This window comes from Zingiber officinale, chromosome 3A (assembly GCF_018446385.1).
Source record: "Zingiber officinale cultivar Zhangliang chromosome 3A, Zo_v1.1, whole genome shotgun sequence".
Lineage (NCBI taxonomy): Eukaryota > Viridiplantae > Streptophyta > Magnoliopsida > Zingiberales > Zingiberaceae > Zingiber > Zingiber officinale.
In genome coordinates this window covers 72617481-72637557 of record NC_055990.1, presented here as the reverse complement: position 1 = coordinate 72637557, position 20077 = coordinate 72617481, and positions in this window count along the sequence as shown.

The window sequence follows — 20077 nt, the reverse complement described above, 5'->3', positions numbered from 1 at the left end:
GCAATTGCTCCTTGGTATGTCCATATGTCTTCTTCCTTTGATAAAAATGCGAGGCTAGCTATCCGTCGTCAATATGAAATTCCCCGAGAGTATGGCATCATAATCCCCACACCGGATGATCGTCCTCATCGTCCCCCTGATAATTGCGTAACCTTTTTTAAGGATCAATTGATAGGAGGTTTAAGGTTTCCTATTCCTCCTTTCTTGATTGAAATAAGCCAGTATTTTGATATTCCTTTGCAATAGTTTGCCCCCAATGCATTTCGTTACCTATGCGGTACTTACATGTTGTTTCGTTTGTGGGATATTCCTCCTACTCCTCAAAATTTCTTCATGTTCTCTTATCCCAAATGTTCAGAACTGGGTGTTTTCTTGTTTCATTCACGGACTAAAATGGTTCTTTTCGAGGATATGCCCTCGTCTCTCAAAGCCTGGAAATCTAGTTTTTTCTTCTTAAAGTTTCCAAAACCCATTCCTTGGTCTCATGCTTGGAAATCTTTCTTGCCCCCCTTGCCCGACGTCAAGGAGTTTCATCTTCATCCTTCTTTCCCTATCTATTGTGAGAAATTGTTAAGTCATCGACTCTCTATTCTTAAGTGGCTACGGGTTGATCTCCTATACTTGTTTGGCTTAAGCCCTGTCAGAGCTGATACTCGAGTTCCTTTAGGTAACACCTTATTTCTTCCTTCTTATTTTTAACTAACTAAACTATTTTTCTTCTCTATGTAGTGGATAGCTTCTATGATGCTTTGATTGACGAAGAATTATGTCTGGAAGAGGATGTTATTCGCACCAAAGAAGCCGAACTTCTGGCTGCTATGGTTCCTCCCCCCCCCCCCCCCCCCAATTGAAGAACCATCTCCTTTAGCTGAAGCACCCAATTCTTTGGGTGCTCTTGAAGCTTCTGGAGATCCTTCTGCAGAGATCCTTCCCAATCCTGTACCTACTGTTACTTCACCAGCGGTTGTTGTTGTCTCCTCATCTGCCCCTCTTCCCCTCATTGAGCTCACGTCTCCTGATAGCTCTGGTAAATCGATAACTGAACTTTCTAAGGGTAAACGCCCAGGGCACAAACTTACTAGAGCTCCCCCATCAAAAAGGAGGCTCATCCTCCCTACTGACGAGCTAGTTTCAGAAGGTTTTGCTTCAGCTGACCTTCCTTCTGATGAACCGACGTTGGCGGAACTCTATCCTTCCCTGAGTTTTCCTGCCTCACCCTTCGCTAATTCCAGTGCTTCTGGTGATGTATCTTTTACTTTTCCCCTATCTATCCCGACTTCTGGGTCTCTACCTTCCTCCCCTTCTTCTTATTTAGTCTTTGCCCCCCCCCCCCCGGTCCATTCCTACTTCCTCCTTCTTTGCTGGTCCTTCCACCATTCCCGTCCTTCCCATATTACTAGGGGGCTCTTTTGCTAGCGACTGGGATGAAGTCCGTCCCCTTTTTGAGGAGCTCTCTATTCCTGAGGCAATTGATCGCTTCTCTTATAAGGAGAATCAGGTGTGCTTATTAACGCCTATTTTCTATTTCTCAACTATTATCTTATGGCTTTTTATTATACTTCCAGCGATGGATAGAAAATATGAGTTTTTCTCGACTGCTGCACAACTTATACACTGAGAACAAGAGGTTGAAGTCTGAAAATGACAAGCTAAAACAAGGGGTTGCTGAGTTATCTTCTGCTGTCAAGAAACAACTCGAAGCACAAATTGAAAATCTTCAGACAAAATTTAAATCGGTTACGGACCTTAACCAAGAATTGACTTCCAAACTTGGCAAACTAAAGGATAATTATGAAGCAGAATTAACTGAAAAACTCAAAGCCCTGGAACTGAAGGAAGATGAAATAACTTCCTTGAACACCTCCCTTAACTCAGTTAAGACCGAGGTTTCTGCAAAAGAAGCTGAATTGAAGACTTCTCAAATGGCTCTAGTGGTTTACAAGGGTGACGAAGATGTTCGTTACAGGGAGCGGGTCACTGCCATGATCGAGTCTCCTGAATTCAATAGGTCAATCGTGAAGTCCATCTTGTCAGCTTTTACTGCGGGATCTCAAGGGGTGATTCAGCAATTAAGAGAGGAGAGCTACTTATCTCGTGACCCTCCTCCTAATTTCTTAAATCGACGCAGACTCATTGAGAGCAAACCCCCTGATCTGTACCCTAAGCTGACTTTGACCTAAATTCAAATTCTTATAAAGAGGCAGGCGAAAACTCTGTAATGACGATCTCACATAACGCTGCTTATTCTCTTTTTGTTATTAATTTTACTCTTTCTCATGATAGTTATCTGTTTTATATAAATGTGTCCAGTGTTGCTCAGTTTGTCACCATACAACCCCTCCCAATAGGTTGTCACGTCTTAGATCGTTTCCTTATGACCGGACGATATATATCAAGATTGATAAATATCGCCCGATATTTCATATCGTAGTTATGTCTCGCCCGATTTGACACAGCTCTATCATAATGTCCTTAATATTGGTCGATTTATTTTACTCGACCGGTTTACCCCTAAGTCTTCATATGTCATTTTCACGTATTAATCGAGTCTCATGGAGTTTTATTATAGTGTATATCATTGACTCATTATGATAAGCTTTTGGTCGACATACTAGCTTGCTTTTTGTCTCGGCCGATCCATCAGGACCGCCCGTTTCGTATTTACAGACCGTATCAAGTATCCTTTAACCAAGTCTCGTCTGTTAACTAATATTTGGTGCTCAATTTTTATTTTATTATACCCATACCCTAAACTTATGATTACTGGACTAATTTTTCTCTGTACTTGTCAGGCTCTCTTCAGAATTACTTCTAGGGAAACTTCACACATTTTTCTAGGTAGATTACTTAACTTTACCTCTTTCTCTTGATTTTATTCTTTAATATTATTATTTATGACGATTGGAATTATAAGTACCCTTTACTCTCCTTTTTCCTTCTGCTGTTTCTGTTTGGGGGTTTTAGCACAAGGTCAGAAGAAAAATAAGGGTTTACGAAGTTTTCTTCCTCTTTCTTCCATCTCTCGCCCTCTTCCTTGATTCCTCGTTTCATTCTATCGTTGCTCTATGACAGCTTCTCCTCCCGCATGGTTTCTTTCGTGTGTTTCCAATCTTATAGATACAGAAGAAGTGGACTTGCAGGCGACCTATGGTTTTCCTTCTTATATAATCCGTCCCGCTCCTCATGAGGGTCCTCATCTTCCTCCCTTAGGGTGTATATCTATCTTCTGAGACCAAGTCCTACAAGGTTTTCGTCTTCCTCTTCACCCTTTTTTCTGTACTGTCAGCCATTATTTTAACATCCCACTCAACCAGTTTGTCCCTCAATCCTTTTCCATTCTTATGGGTTTTATTGGGGTATCTAAACTGTTAGATTTCCCCTTGTCTCCACGTCTTTTTCACCACTTCTTCATTCCTCGTCGAGTGGATGTTGGTGTTTTTAAATTCCAATCTCGTCCCAAGGCTATTTTGTTCAACCACATATCTCCTTAGGGGGAATGGTATCACAAATTTTTCTATATGCGTCTCCCTTCTCCCCCTCCGTTTCCTATCCACTGGATACATGACTTACCTTCACTTCCTAGCACCCATGATCTTCTTGACGATCCCTCTGTTGCTTCTGCTCTACCTAAACTGAGGGGAGCAAAATTCAGCTTGCCGCATCTAATTGTAGAGGGTTTAATGTTTCCTTCGGAATAGGCAAGATTGACACCCCTTTGGATGGATCCTTTGGTATGTAAAAACATCTCAATCCATATTTACTGATTAATACATCTCTTTTATAACGGTGTTCAATTCCTGTGTTTCAGCTAATGTTCTTCTTCCAGCCTTTATGTACAAGAATTCTGCCATGACTAAGTCTTTTGTAAATAATCTTGGAGAAGGATGGTTACGCAACCGCCGATTGGATCCTAATTTTTCCACCTTGGGTTTACTATCTGAAGAAGAACGGCGGGCAGAGGCTGTTGCAGCCATGGAAGAGGAAGAAGAAGAACCCTTTGTTACCTTAGTTAAAAAGCCAAATCTTACTGAGGCTTCTCCCTTTAGTGATTTCTTTAGTACTTTTGTGCAAGCTCCTCTTGTCCCGGCGCCCATTTCTCTCGAGAGAGGTAAGGCACCGATAACTCCAACCCATATTATCTCTAATCCTGCTCTTAGGATGATGAGACCAGGTCTACTTATCCCTTCTGCTTCTATTATTTCAGCTCCCTCTGCTTCTGCTTCTGAGACGGTCGTTATGCCTTTTGTGTCCTCTGCATCTTTGGCATTAGCCTTGCCTCCCTTGGCTTCTAGGCCTCGAGCAAAACGGACACCTTGCCGGAGGTCTTCTCCCGGTGCCATTCCCAAGACTGTTAGTGTTCCCACAACTGCATCAGCTCCCCCTACACTATCACCTTTTATTCCATCTAGCTCTTCCTCTGCTTCTCTTGTTTCTACTATTCCTTTCCCTTCTATTGCCTCTTCTTCTTCTTCGCCTCCTTCTTCCTCCCTTCCTCATCCTTTATTTAAACAGGCTGCGGGTTTACCTTCTCAATTGGGACAGTCCTCTAGTCCACCTAGCTATGGCACTCTGCAACTACAAGGTTTATTAGCCGAATCTTGGATGTAGGGTTACGAACAACTGAGAGGCCTTAGTCTTCCACATCGAGCTGATCGCCATAGTCGTCAAGCAGTGGCTGTAAGTATTTCTAGTTATATGTTATCAACTTTGTACCTTTATCTTTAACTTACATCATCCCTTTTGTTTAGTTTCTTGCCTCGAGTTTACATATCGACCAGCTACTTACAGCTAAGGACCATGAGAAAAATAAATTAAAAGCTCAACTGGAGACGTTGAAGGCTACTTCACCTTCTTCTAACAGTGATATGGCTCAGTTGCAAGAGAAAGTGGCCTTACAAAATCAACAGTTGGGGACCTTGAAACAAAAATTGGAGGAGTGTCAGCAACTATTGAAAGATAAAGAGCTCGCCAGAAGGACGTTAGAATTATAGGTGGATAGGCTACATTCTGGTCTTCGACTAGAGATTGCTTTAAAAGAGAAAGCTCTCTCAGATGCTTCTCATAAAAGTCTCCTTTTAGAGAAAGGAGAGAAGCTTCATAATGCTTGTCTTTATGACCAAGCTCAAGACCTAGCCTCTCATGATTTCACTATCCTACAGGAACAAGAACAAAGGAAAGCTCAAGATGTCGAATTGTCACTGATTCAGAAGGAATTGGAACAGCTTAAATCAGAGAAGGATGCTTTAAAAGATCAAAACTCAAAACTACAAGCTGATTTCCAAAGTTATAAGGAGCAAGAGAAGAACCGGTGGGAAGAGTGGCATCAGGCTTATTTAAAGTCTTCAGCCTTTGCCCGAGAATTCGTTCGCAGGGTAGTAGGTGCTCTAAATCATTCTGTATCGGGAGTTCTTCAATAGTTACGAGAGGGTGGCTATTTACCCAAGGAACCCCCCCCCCCCACTTTCTTTCATAAATCGTCATAGGCTTAACGAAGAATTACCCGCAGATATAAAAGGTCCTTTTCTAGATGTTTAAAGAGATTATCTAGAAAAAGGCTTGTAAATGCAGAACTAGTAAAGAAGTGTAACCAAAATTTAGCAATTAAGCAATTACGTTGTATAAGAAAATTTAAATACTTACTTGTTTTTCCATTGCGTTGATTTGAGAATGCCTCTCTTGAAATGCTCCTGATCATTAAATATAAGATTTATTCTAGAACTCCTTGCTCATCTTTTGAAATTAAGCCTTGTCTTGATGAATCCTTCCGTAAATGACATCCAGTATGCTCCATATCCCCAAAAGAATAAATAATCCCTAGTGATCTTAGATAAGGAATCTGTATAAAACTCCTGAGTTCCGAGCTAAATACACTACTCCAGGCAATTTTTAAGTGAAGACTTCCAGATAGATGAGCTTTCAGGTGAATAATGTATCATATGCATAGAATTCCCTTTTGAATCCTGGCTTCATGTCTGTATAACCCCGGTCGATTAGTCTTTGAAATTATGAGATTTCTTGATCAATTGTGTCCTGTGATGGTTTAGAGTCTCCGGTTCCTCCCATGAAGACCCGTTTGAGTTACTTCCTGGGATTTCCCGATCGACTAATGTTTTGTGATGGTTTAGAGTCTCCGGTTCCTCCCATGAAGACCCGTCCGAGTTGTTTCATGGGATTTCCCGATCGACTGATGTTCTGTAATGGTTTAGAGTCTCCGGTTCTTCCCATGAAGACCCGTCCGAGTTATTTCATGGGATTTCCCGATCGACTTATGTTCTGTAATGGTTTAGAGTCTCCGGTTCCTCTCATGAAGACCCGTCCGAGTTATTTCATGGGATTTCCTGATCGACTTATGTTCTGTAATGGTTTAGAGTCTCCGGTTCCTCCCATGAAGACCCGTCTGAGTTATTTCATGGGATTTCCCGATCGACTTATGTTCTGTAATAGTTTAGAGTCTCTAGTTCCTCCCATGAAGACCCATCCGAGTTATTTCATGGGATTTCCCGATCGATTTATGTTTTTTGATGGTTTAGAGTCTCCGATTCCTCCCATGAAGACCCGTCCGAGTTATTTCATGGGATTTCCTGATCAACTTATGTTTTGTGATGGTTTAGAGTCTTCGGTTCTTCCCATGAAGACCCGTCCGAGTTATTTCATGGGAATTCCCGATCGACTTATGTTTTGTGATGGTTTAGAGTCTCCGGTTCCTCCCATGAAGACCCGTCCGAGTTATTTCATGGGATTTCCCGATCGACTTATGTTTTGTGATGGTTTAGAGTCTCCGGTTCCTCCCATGAAGACCCGTCCGAGTTATTTCATGGGATTTCCCAATCGACTTATGTTTTGTGATGGTTTAGAGTCTCTGGTTCCTCCTATGAAGACCCGTCCGAGTTATTTCATGGGATTTCCCGATCGACTTATGTTTTGTGATGGTTTAGAGTCTCCAGTTCCTCCTATGAAGACCCGTCCGAGTTATTTCATGGGATTTCCCGATCGACTTATATTTTGTGATGGTTTAGAGTCTCCGGTTCCTCCCATGATGACCCGTCCGAGTTATTTCATGGGATTTCCCGATCGACTTATGTTTTGTGATGGTTTAGAGTCTCTGGTTCCTCCCATGAAGACTCATCCGAGTTATTTCATGGGATTTCCCGATCGACTTAGGTTTTGTAATGGTTTAGAGTCTCCAGTTCCTCCCATGAAGAGTCGTCCAAGTTATTTCATGGGATTTCCCGATCGACTTAAATTCTGTGTAGAAATATGATGTTTGTACTAACCTTGCGACAGTTTTTTAAAGTTTCAAGGTTCTTGAGGGGAGCTGCATAGGCCTTTAGGGTTACCCCCTGTAGATTGCTCGAGATAGATAATGAAAGTCCTCTTGATATTTATAAATATGTATGAACCATACTTGTTTCCTTGGCGATATTTGTCTTGCTTGGCTTTTATTAAAAGAAATAGAGTACATAAGCTGTAGGTATACTTCTCCTCAGTCACCGAGGACTTCAAATAATTGTGATTTGTTTCTCTAGACACATTCTTGAGTAGTATGATGTAGTTAGGTTCGATAAGGCTGTAAGTGATTTGCACTCCAGGGACGTTCTAAAATTCTTCCTTCAGTATCTTGGAGATAATATGAACCTGATGTGAGTTTTTCTATCACTTTGTAAGGTCCTCCCCATTGTGGTGCCAACTGTTAGCTAGAGCCCTAGAGCCAATCATTTGATGATTGTATTTTGGACTTGTTGTATCATATTCTATATAAATAAAGGCATTTGGTTTTTGGTTATTATACTTACTTGTATTGGTGCCAAATAAACTAAGTATAATAACGTCCTTGAGTAGAAGGTTCTCGCCTATATCAATCGGTTAGTTGAACCGATAGTGAGATGATATAGGGAACACTACTCTTAATCATTCCTAGTCGAGTATTAACATTCAGGGACAATGTTAATGCAATAAGACTAGCATGTAGGTCAACTCGATGATTTGATCTCACAAGTCATGGATATAGAGATATCAAGTTGACACATGGGTATGCATTGGAGAATGTATACTGAATGACCCGCCATGAGAAAGTATCATGGATCATTATATGAGTGTCATATAATTTCTCATGTGGCTATTAGTATGACTACTAGTCCTTAGACCTGATGACACCATGGTTCCCTACATAAGGAGTTATGTACTTTAGTTTCGTCAAACGTCACCCGTAACTGGGTGGACTATAAAGGCGATTACTGGGTATGTAACAAATTATGCGGAGGGATGTGAGTGATGTAGATGGGATCTATCCCTCCTATATGACGGGAGAGACATCGGTATTCTTGATAGAGTGAGACCACGAAGTGCATGGCCATGCCCAAATGAGTCAATATGAGATATTGAGCTCATTTGATTGAGTGAGTCTACTTGGAGTTCAAGATTTAGATTGATTAGAGGATGACACTGTCTATGCCTCACATTGATCAATCTAGATGTCTAGGATAGAAGGACACTTGTCATATATTGTGAGGAGTCACAATTAGTAGTCACAAGGTGATGTTGGATCTCAACATTCATGTAACTTGGGTAGTAATGATGTATTGCTAGATACCGCTCATTACTTATGTTTCTAAATGAGTTTAGGGGCATTGCCAACGTTACAAGAACCTATTGGGTCACACACAAAGAACAAGTGGATGGAGATTAGGTTCATATGATGAACCAAGAGGATTAGATTCATTTGATGAATCAAATTGGATTAAGAGTAATCCTAATTGGGCTAATTGAGTTGGACTCAAGTTGATTCATGTGTTCAATGAGTCTAATTTAGATTATGACTCATTGAATCAATTTAATTAAATGAATTAGATTCATTATATTAAATTGGCTTGAATTAAATGGTTGGATTAGATCAACCATGAGAGAGATTAAGTCAAGTTTGACTTGACTTGAGAGGAAGATGAAGAGTCAAGTTTGACTTGACTTTATGCCACCTCATTGGTGAGTTGGCATTAAGTGGACCAATGATGATGCTCCACATCGTGATGGTTACTTAAGTGAAGTGCCACCTCATGGGAGTTACCAAGAGTTATGACTCTTGGTATCCCATGGAGGTTACAAACCACTTAATTAGATGAAAAGAGTTTTATTTTGCAAGTGTAACTCTCATTCAAGTGATCTTCCTCCACCTAAGCTCTCTTCTTGCTCCTTCTCTTCTCTTGGTCGTGGGTTTCAAGCAAGGGAGAAGAAAGGAGAGTGAATCTAATCCAAGAAGAAAGGTTAGTGAAAGTCACATAGAGATTTTAGAGGAGTGTGTTCTCTTCTTTTCCTTTCTTCTTCTTCTTCCAATCCTTCCCGAGAGCCCTAGAGAGTGCTAGCACACTTGTGGTGCTCTCTTCTCCATCCTTGTGTGTTAGAGAACACATCTTGTTCGTGTGGATACTTCTAGAGGATTGTCTACGTTGACAATCACGAGATCCGGCGTACCTTGGACGAGCGGGATTCGCGAAGGGCACGCATCGAAGGTATAAAATGTTTTTCCTTTGTAGATCTACTGTAGATCATAGTTTGAAACTCGTACTCATATTTTCAAAAGTTTTCTTCGCACGGATCCAATGGCTAGGGGGTTTCGGGTTTTCTGCGACGTGAAAAAGCGGTTTTCGCGGCCCGAAAAACCCAACTGTGGTATCAGAGCCACGTGCGGAGCTTGTACGAGTTTAGTTTTTGTTTTTATGAAAAAAATTCAGTTCTGTGATATTCTGTAATTTTATGGTTTTTAGAGTTTTTATGGGTATTTTTCTCGTAGAAGCGAAGCACAAGTGTTTCAGCACTTGTAGGCTTCGACTACCGAGAAGAATTTTCCAAAATGGCAAAGTTTCGCCCCAAAATTTTTGGGGCAGCGGGCTTAGGCGCTGTTATATCACAAAGGAACCCTCGCGATGGTTAGATCGCGGGTAGGGGCGCTATCCCTGTCCCCGCAAGGGGATTCGTTCCGCGATTGCGCCCGAAAACGCTAAACGGGACCGCCAGGAAAACTTTACTCATAAAATTATAAAAATTATAAAAAAATTACAGAAAATTATGAAAATATATAATTTTGTATTATATATTAATTTTGTGATAGTCATGGCCCAAAAAGACCCAATGTGATTGGATTTGTGTTGTAATTCATAATACGGCCTGTGTGCCGTCATGTGATGTGTGTGCTGTACTTTGATTCGCGACCTGCGCGTCGTGCCTTCTATTTTATTCTTGTTGTAAATTAGATTTAGACTCGAATGTAACTCGAGTTTCTAAAATTGTAATGTACAAAAATTGGAGCGGTGGAAGATCCACTCGAGACGGAGTTACGAGGAAGGCGCGAGCAACACAAGGTGGTCAAAAGGAAGGAGCTTGAGAAGCTATTGACCTTAGGTTGACCATCCGATCTTCTCATTAGCTTGAGAAGATCATAGTAGGGCCATGACATAATCACAAAATTATTTGATTAATTATTTAATTAATTATTTTGTGTGTATGTGATGCATGCTAGTTAATTAAGTAATTAATTAGTGCCTTACGATTAGATTAGATCTAAGTCGTGCACATGATGCACCCTTCGATTAGATTAGATCTATCGAGTATATGATACGCATCATCGTTTAGATTAGATCTAAATCACGTCAACTCGTAATGCCTACCATGCCGTGATACCTACCACTACCTCGATCGCATGTTGTTGTTGAATCTGCCAAAGCAGAGTAACACATACTATCTTGGTAGGGTACGGAGGGACAATCTTGGTCCCGCCTATCAACGCATGGGTGAGTACAACTCAATTAGATTGAGTATTCCTAGTTAACTCGGTTGGATCGAGTATAACTATAGGCATTCTTCCAACGGTTGGAAAGATAGGTCAAAATCACATATATATTAACTCTCGGGCGTATTAGCCAAAGCTAACTCGAGTTTTAATATAAATGTGGATTTTAATCCTATAAACAAGAGTTGCATAGAGATGTAATTGGTAATCGTTACCTACCGATCATACTAAGTCTTGGGCGTATTAGCCAAAGCTAACTCAAGGGTTAGTATGATGTGGATCTTGTCCCACATGAATTATAGAATTCAGTGGGAGCATCATTTAGTTAAAGGCCTAATTAAATGATTAAGAATATGATATTTATTTCTGCATTTATTTCTGTTGTAGATTACCATGACGTCGAATACGAACACCTTCTCTCTGCGATCTGTCCTTAAGAAGGACAAGCTCAACGGAGCAAATTTCCTGGACTGGTACAGGAACCTGAGAATAGTTCTCACCCAAGAACGTAAACTGTACGTTCTGGAGCAGCCCATTCCGGAGGCTCCTCCTGCCATTGCCACGCGAGCAGACCGAGATGCTTACAAGAAGCATTAAGATGACGCATTAGATGTGTCCTGTCTTATGCTCGCGACCATGAACTCTGAGCTTCAGAAGCAACATGAGTTGATGGGCGCTTACGATATGATTGAACATCTTTGTCACCTATATCAAGGACAAGCAAGGCACTGGAAGAGGAACTCCAAAGAATACCTGGAAGATCTTACGAAGAAGAGAAATAAGATTTCTACTTCAGGTATACATGTTATAGAAGTCAACCTCTCTATTTCTTCATCGTGGGTATTAGATACCGGATGTGCTTCGCACATTTGTACTAATGTACAAGCGCTGAGAAATAGCAGGGCATTGACGAAGGGTGAGATAGACCTACGAGTAGGCAATGGAGCACGGGTTGCTTCTATTGCTGTAGGAACTTATCATCTATCTCTGCCCTTTGGGCTTGTACTAGAATTAGATGATTGTTGTTATGTGCCTGCTTTAACTAAGAACATTATATATGTTTCTTGTTTGGACAAGAAAGGTTTTTCGTTTATAATAAAGAAAAATATTGTTCCGTCTATTTAAACTAAATATTCTATTATAGTGCACCTCTGATAAAAGGACTCTATATTCTAGACCTTGAGAGCCCTATCTATAATATAAATACCAAGAGGTTCAAGTCAAATGACCTGAACCAAACCTATCTCTGGCACTGTCGCTTAAGTAATATAAATGACAAGCGCTTATCCCAGCTCCATAAGGATGGTTTGCTGGACTCATTTGATTTTGAATAATATGAGATATGCGAGTCATGCCTACGAGGCAAGATGACCAAGACTCCCTTTAGTGGGCATAGCGAGAGAGCAACTGATTTGTTAGGACTCATACACAGTGATGTATGTGGCCCTTTCAATGTTGCTGCTAGAGGCGGTTATAGATACTTCATCACATTTACTGATGACTTCAGTAGATATGGTTATGTGTACTTGATGACACATAAGTCCAAATCCTTTGAAAAGTTCAAAGAATTCAAGAATGAAGTACAGAACTAGCTTGGCAAGAGTATTAAAATACTTCGATCAGATCGAGGTGGTGAATACTTAAGCCATGAGTTTCGTGACTATTTAGCTGAGTGTGGGATTCTATCCCAACTCACTCCTCCTGGAACACCACAGTGGAATGGTGTATCCGAAAGGAGGAATCGTACCCTATTAGATATGGTACGATCTATGATGAGTCACACAGATCTTCCGACATACCTTTGGGGCTATGCTCTAGACACGGCAGCTTTTATACTCAACCGAGTTCCATCTAAGGCCGTGATAAAGACACCATATAGGATATGGACTGGGAGAGATTCCCAGGTGTCTTTCATGAGGATTTGGGGTTGTGAGGCTGACGTTCGATGTCAAGTCTCAGACAAATTAGGACCCAAATCCGACAAGTGATACTTTATTGGATATCCCAAGGAAACTAAGGGATATTACTTCTATATTCCCAGTCAGCACAAGGTAGTTGTGGCAAAGACTGGGGTCTTTCTAGAAAGGGACTTTGTTTCTAGAAAGACTAGTGGGAGCGCGTTCAATCTTGAAGAAGTTCAAGATGCCAACAATAGCACTGATGCCTCGATGGAAATTGAACTGGAACCACAAAGTGTTGTGGATGATGATGTTCTACAAAGAGTTGAGGAACAACAACCAGTTCAAGTAGACATACCTCTTTGCAGGTCTGATAGGGTACGTCGTCAGCCTGAGAGATACTCATTTCTCTTGTCTGACCATGATGACGTTATGCTCATAGAGGATGAGCCTACCACCTATCAGGAGACCAGATTCCGAGAAATGGCTAGAAGCCATGAGATCCGAGATGGAATCCATGTACACCAACAAAGTATGGACTTTGGTTGATCCACCTGAAGGGGTAAAACCCATTGGGTGCAAGTGGGTCTTTAAGAGAAAGACTGACATGGATGGACTTATCTATAAGGGTCGCTTGGTAGCTAAAGGTTTCAAGCAGATTCATGGTATTGACTATGATGAGACCTTTTCTCCAGTAGCGATGTTTAAGTCCATTCGGACCATGCTTGCTATTGCAGCCTGCCATGACTATGAGATATGGCAGATGGATGTCAAAACCACGTTTCTGAATGGAAACTTACTCGAGGATGTGTACATGACACAACCTGAGGGTTTTGTAGATCCACAGCATACTAGGAGAGTATGCAAGCTGCATAGGTCCATTTATGGACTAAAGCAAGCTTCTCGGAGCTGGAATGTTCGATTCGATGATGCAATCAAACAGTTTGGTTTCATCAAGAACGAAGATGATACTTGTGTCTACAAGAAGGTTGTAGGGGACATAGTTGTCTTCCTCATATTGTATGTGGATGACATACTGCTCATTGGGAAGGACATCCCTATGCTTCAGTCTGTCAAGACATGGCTAGGGAGTTGCTTCTCAATGAAGGACTTAGGTGAGGCATCCCGCATTCTAGGGATACAGATCTATAGAGATAGATCTAAGAGATTGCTTGGCCTAAGTCAGAGTACATACATTGACAAGGTACTCCTTCGGTTTGCCATGCAGAACTCAAAGAAGGGATTTCTGCCGATGTCACATGGCATGAGTCTTTCGAAGACTCAAGGTCCCTCTTCTAGAGAGGAGAGAGACCGCATGGATCAGATCCCTTATGCCTCAGCCATAGGATCGATCATGTACGCCATGCTATGTACTCGACCTGATGTCTTGTATGCTTTGAGCATGACGAGCAGATACCAGTCAGATCCAGGTGAAAGTCACTGGATAGCGGTCAAGAATATTCTTAAATACTTAAGAAAGACTAAAGAATATTTCTTGATATATGGAGGTAATGATGAGCTAGCTGTAAAGGGTTACAGTGATGCTAGCTTCCAGACCGACCAGGATGACTATAGATCGCAGTCAGGGTTCATGTTTTGCATTAATAGTGGTTCTGTGAGCTGGAAGAGTTCGAAGCAAGACACAGTAGCTGATTCTACGACAGAGGCCGAGTATATTGCTGCATCAGAGGCAGCAAAGGAGGCAGTTTGGATTCGCAAGTTCATCACTGAACTTGGGGTGGTTCCTAGCATTGCTGACCCTATTGAGCTCTATTGTGACAACAATGGAGCTATAGCACAGGCGAAGGAACCTCGCTCACACCAGCCGACCAAACACATACTACGGCGTTCCATCTCATTCGAGAGATCATCGAGAGAGGAGATGTGAAGATTTGCAGAGTACCTACAGAGGCTAACATCGAAGATCCCTTGACCAAGGCTTTGGCACAGAGGAAGCATGATGGTCACACTAGGTCATTGGGGCTTAGAGCCTACACTGATTGGCACTAGTGCTAGTGGGAGATTGTTAGCTAGAGCCCTAGAGCCAATTATTTGATGATTGTATTTTGGACTTGTTGTATCATATTCTATATAAATAAAGGCATTTGATTTTTGGTTATTATACTTACTTGTATTGGTGCCAAATAAACTAAGTATAATAACGTCCTTGAGTAGAAGATTCTCACCTATATCAATCGGTTAGTTGAACCGATAGTGAGATGATATAGGGAACACTACTCTTAATCATTCCTAGTCGAGTATTAACATTCAGGGACAATGTTAATGCAATAAGACTAGCATGTAGGTCAACTCGATGACTTGATCTCACAAGTCATGGATATAGAGATATCAAGTTGACACATGGGTATGCATTGGAGAATGTATACTGAATGACCCGCCATGAGAAAGTATCATGGATCGTTATATGAGTGTCATATACTTTCTCCTGTGGCTATTAGTATGACTACTAGTCCTTAGACCTGAAGTCACCATGGTTCCCTACATAAGGAGTTATGTACTTTAGTTTTGTTAAACGTCACCCGTAACTGGGTGGACTATAAAGGCGATTACTGGGTATGTAACAAATTATGCGGAGGGATGTGAGTGATGTAGATGGGATCTATCCCTCCTATATGACGGGAGAGACATCGGTATTCTTGATAGAGTGAGACCACGAAGTGCATGGCCATGCCCAAATGAGTCAATATGAGATATTGAGCTCATTTGATTGAGTGAGTCTACTTAGAGTTCAAGATTTAGATTGATTAGAGGATGACACGGTCTATGCCTCACATTGATCAATCTAGATGTCTAGGATAGAAGGACACTTGTCATATATTGTGAGGAGTCACAATTAGTAGTCACAAGGTGATGTTGGATCTCAACATTCTTGTAACTTAGGTAGTAATGATGTATTGCTAGATACCGCTCATTACTTATATTTCTAAATGAGTTTAGGGGCATTGCCAACGTTACAAGAACCTATTGGGTCACACACAAAGAACAAGTGGATGGAGATTAGGTTCATATGATGAACCAAGAGGATTAGATTCATTTGATGAATCAAATTGGATTAAGAGTAATCCTAATTGGGCTAATTGAGTTGGACTCAAGTTGATTCATGTGTTCAATGAGTCTAATTTAGATTATGACTCATTGAATCAATTTAATTAAATGAATTAGATTCATTATATTAAATTGGCTTGAATTAAATGGTTGGATTAGATCAACCATGAGAGAGATTAAGTCAAGTTTGACTTGACTTGAGAGGAAGATGAAGAGTCAAGTTTGACTTGACTTTATTGTTAGTTAGAGCCCTAGAGCCAATCATTTGATGATTGTATGGACTCATTGTATCATATTCTTGTATATTAATAAAGGCATTTGTTTGGTTATTATACTTATTTGTATTAGTGCCAAATAGACTAAGTATAATAGCGTCCTTGAGTAGAAGGTTCATACCTATATCAATCGATTAGTTGAATCGATAGTGAGATGATATAGGGAACACTACTCTAAATCATTCCAAGTCGAGTATTAACATTCAGGGACAATGTTAATGCAATAAGACTAGCATGTAGGTCAGCTCGATGACTTGATCTCACAAGTCATGGATATAGAGATATCAAGCTGACACATGGGTATACATTGGAGAATGTATACTGAATGACCCGCCATGAGAAAGTATCATAGATCGTTATATGAGTGTCATATACTTTCTCATGTGGCTATTAGTATGACTATTAGTCCTTAGACCTGAAGTCACCATGAATCCCTACATAAGGAGTTATGTACTTTGGTTTCGTCAAACGTCACCCATAATAGGGTGGACTATAAAGGCGATTACTGGGTATATAATAAATTATGCAGAGGGATGTGAGTGATGTAGATGGGATCTATCCCTCCCATATGACGGGAGCGACATCGGTATTCTTGATAGAGTGAGACCACTAAGTGCATGGCCATGCCCAAATGAGTCAACATGAGATGTTGAGCTCATTTGATCGAGTGAGTCTACTTGGATTTCAAGATTTAGATTGATTAGAGGATGACACGGTCTATGCCTCATATTGATCAATCTAGATGTCTAGGATAGAAGGACAATGACATATTTTGTGAGGAGTCACAATTGGTAGTCACAAGGTGATGTCGGATCTCGACATTCTTGTAACTTGGGTAGTAATGATGTGTTGCTAGATACCGCTCATTACTTATGCTCCTAAATGGGTTTAGGGCATTGCCAACGTTACAAGAACCTATAGGGTCACACACTAAGGACAATTAGATGGAGATTTGGTTCATATGATGAACTAAGAGGATTAGATTTATTTGATGAATCATATTGGATTAAGAGTAATCCAAATTGGGCTAATTGAGTTGGACTCAAGTTGATTCATGTATTCAATGAGTCTAATTTAGATTATGACTCATTAAATCAACTTAATTTAATGAATTAGATTCATTATATTAAGTTGGCTTGAATCATATGGTTGGATTAGATCAACCATGAGATAGATTTGATCAAGTTTGACTTGATTTGAGAGGAAGAGAAAAAGTCATTTTGACTTGACTTTTTGTCACATCACTAGTGAGTTGGCAAGATGTGGACCAATAGGATTGCTCCACATCATCAATGTGTGCTACCTCATGGAGGTTACAAGCCTCCATAGCATTTAATGTGGCCGGCCCACATTAAATGAGGAGGTTACACTTGTTGCCATGTCATTTAGTGAGGTGGCAAGATGTGGACCAATAGTGTTGATCCACATCATCCTAGAGTGCCACCTCATGGGGGTTACAACTCTTAATGGTCTCCACATTAATTGGAATTAATGTGGGGGTTACACCTTCTAGAGTGGCCGGCCACTTGATGGCTAAGGGGTTGTTTGAATTTCCTCTCATTGATTTCCATTCACTCTTCTTCTCCCTTGGGTGCTCTCTCTTCTCCCTCTCCCATTCCTTGGCCGAACACTCCATTGGTGCTAGCACACCTTTGGTTTTTGGTCATCTCCTTCTACTTGTGTCCGTGTGGATACATATAGAGGTTGTCTACTTTGACAACTAGATATCCGGCGACATCTTGGACAAGCGGGAACGCGAAGGGCTTCGCTACAAGGGTAATGATCTTAACTTTAGTATAGATCTAAAGTTTTTACAAACTCGTACAAGAAAAAGGTTTTTCGATAATTTTGTTTACGAATCTTTGCACGAGATCCATGGCTTTGGGTGACTCGGGGTTTCCGCGACGCGAAAAAGCGGTTTTCGCGGCCCGAAGAACCCAACATTTATGCCACCTCATTGGTGAGTTGGCATTAAGTGGACCAATGATGATGCTCCACATCATCATGGTTACTTAAGTGAAGTGCCACCTCATGGGAGTTACCAAGAGTTGTGACTCTTGGTATCCCATGGAGGTTACAAACCACTTAATTAGATGAAAAGAGTTTCATTTTGTAAGAGTAACTCTCATTCAAGTGATCTTCCTCCTCCTAAGCTCTCTTCTTGCTCCTTCTCTTCTCTTGGTCGTGGGTTTCAAGCAAGGGAGAAGAAAGGAGAGTGAATCTAATCCAAGAAGAAAGGTTAGTGAAAGTCACATAGAGATTTTAGAGGAGTGTGTTCTCTTCTTTTCCTTTCTTCTTCTTCCAATCCTACCCGAGAGCCCTAGAGAGTGCTAGCACACTTGTGGTGCTCTCTTCTCCATCCTTGTGTGTTAGAGAACACATCTTGTTCATGTGGATACTTCTAGAGGATTGTCTACATTGACAATCACGAGATCCGGCGTACCTTGGACGAGCGGGATTCGCGAAGGGCACGCATCGAAGGTATAAAATGTTTTTCCTTTGTAGATCTACTGTAGATCATAGTTTGAAACTCGTACTCATATTTTCAAAAGTTTTCTTCGCACGGATCCAATGGCTAGGGGGTTTCGGGGTTTCCGCGACGCGAAAAAGCGGTTTTCGCGGCCCGAAAAACCCAACACCAACTTACTGACATCTCCGACAGGTTTAATTCGCTTCCATACTAAGTCTCCTACTTGGAAAAATCTGGGGATGACTCTTTTGTTATAGTTTTGTCTCATCTGTTGTCAATACGATGCCAGACGAGTAGCAGCTTTATCTCTAATCTCCTCTATCAAGTCTAGCTCCATGAGTCGTCGACCTCCATTGTTCTCATCATATAATTGTCTTCTGTCAGATTCTACTCCCACCTTGATGGGAATTATTGCTTCTCCTCCGTAAACTAATTGAAAGGGAGTGATTCCTGTAGCCTCTCGAGGCGTAGTTCGATATGCCCAAAGAACGCTGGGTAGTTCATCTACCCAGCTACCTCCGACATGATCAAGTTTGGTCTTTAAACCTCTTATGATTTCCCTATTGGTTACTTCTGCCTGACCATTACTTTGCGGATAAGCTACAGAGGTGAAGGTCTGGGTAATGTCGTAATTGTTGCACCAGTCTAAGATCTTATCCCCTTGGAATTGCCTTCCATTATCAGAGACTAATTTATGAGGAATACCAAATCTGCAGATTATATTTTTCCATAAAAATTTAATAACTGCATCTTCAGTAATTCGAGCAAGTGGTTCTGCCTCCACCCATTTAGAAAAATAATCCACTGCTACCAATAAGAACCTTCTCTGTGCAGCTGCCATAGGAAATGGACCTACTATGTCCATGCCCCATTGATCAAAGGAGCATGCAACTATAGAGGTTCTCAATAACTGTGTAGGATGATGTAAGATATTTTGATGTTTTTGACAAGAAATACAAGTTCTCACCAACTTGTTAGCATCTTCATGTAGAGTAGGCCAGAAATATCCTGCTAGCAGAATTTTGCGAGCCAAAGATCTCCCTCCTATATGGCTATCACATGAACCTTGATGGACTTCTCGTAAAATAAACTGTATATCTTCTGTGCCAATACACTTGAGCAAATGTCTAGAAAAAGCTCTTTTATATAATTGTTCTCCTACCATAGTGTATTGAGCAACTTTCTTCTTGAACACCCTTACCTGTTCTGTATCACTGGGAAGAATACCTTGCTGCAAGTACAATATGATTTGAGCCCTCCAATCACCTAGAATTTCTGCTTCAGCCTGTCTTTCAATACAAGATATTAACAGAGCTTGTTCTATGGGCCGATCTAGACTCCATGGCACTATAGCAGAGGCCAACTTAGCTAATTCGTCTGCCACTTGATTTTCAGATCTAGGAACCTTTTGTATATTTACCTCTTGAAACTGAGCCGTCAACTTATCAAATGCTTCAGCATATAACTTAAGCCTGTCATTATTAATTTCAAAATTACCTGATAGTTGTTGAGCTGCTAACTAAGAATCAGAATAAATAAGGACTCGAGCCACCCCTATATGTCGCGCGGCCTGCAATCCTGCTATCAG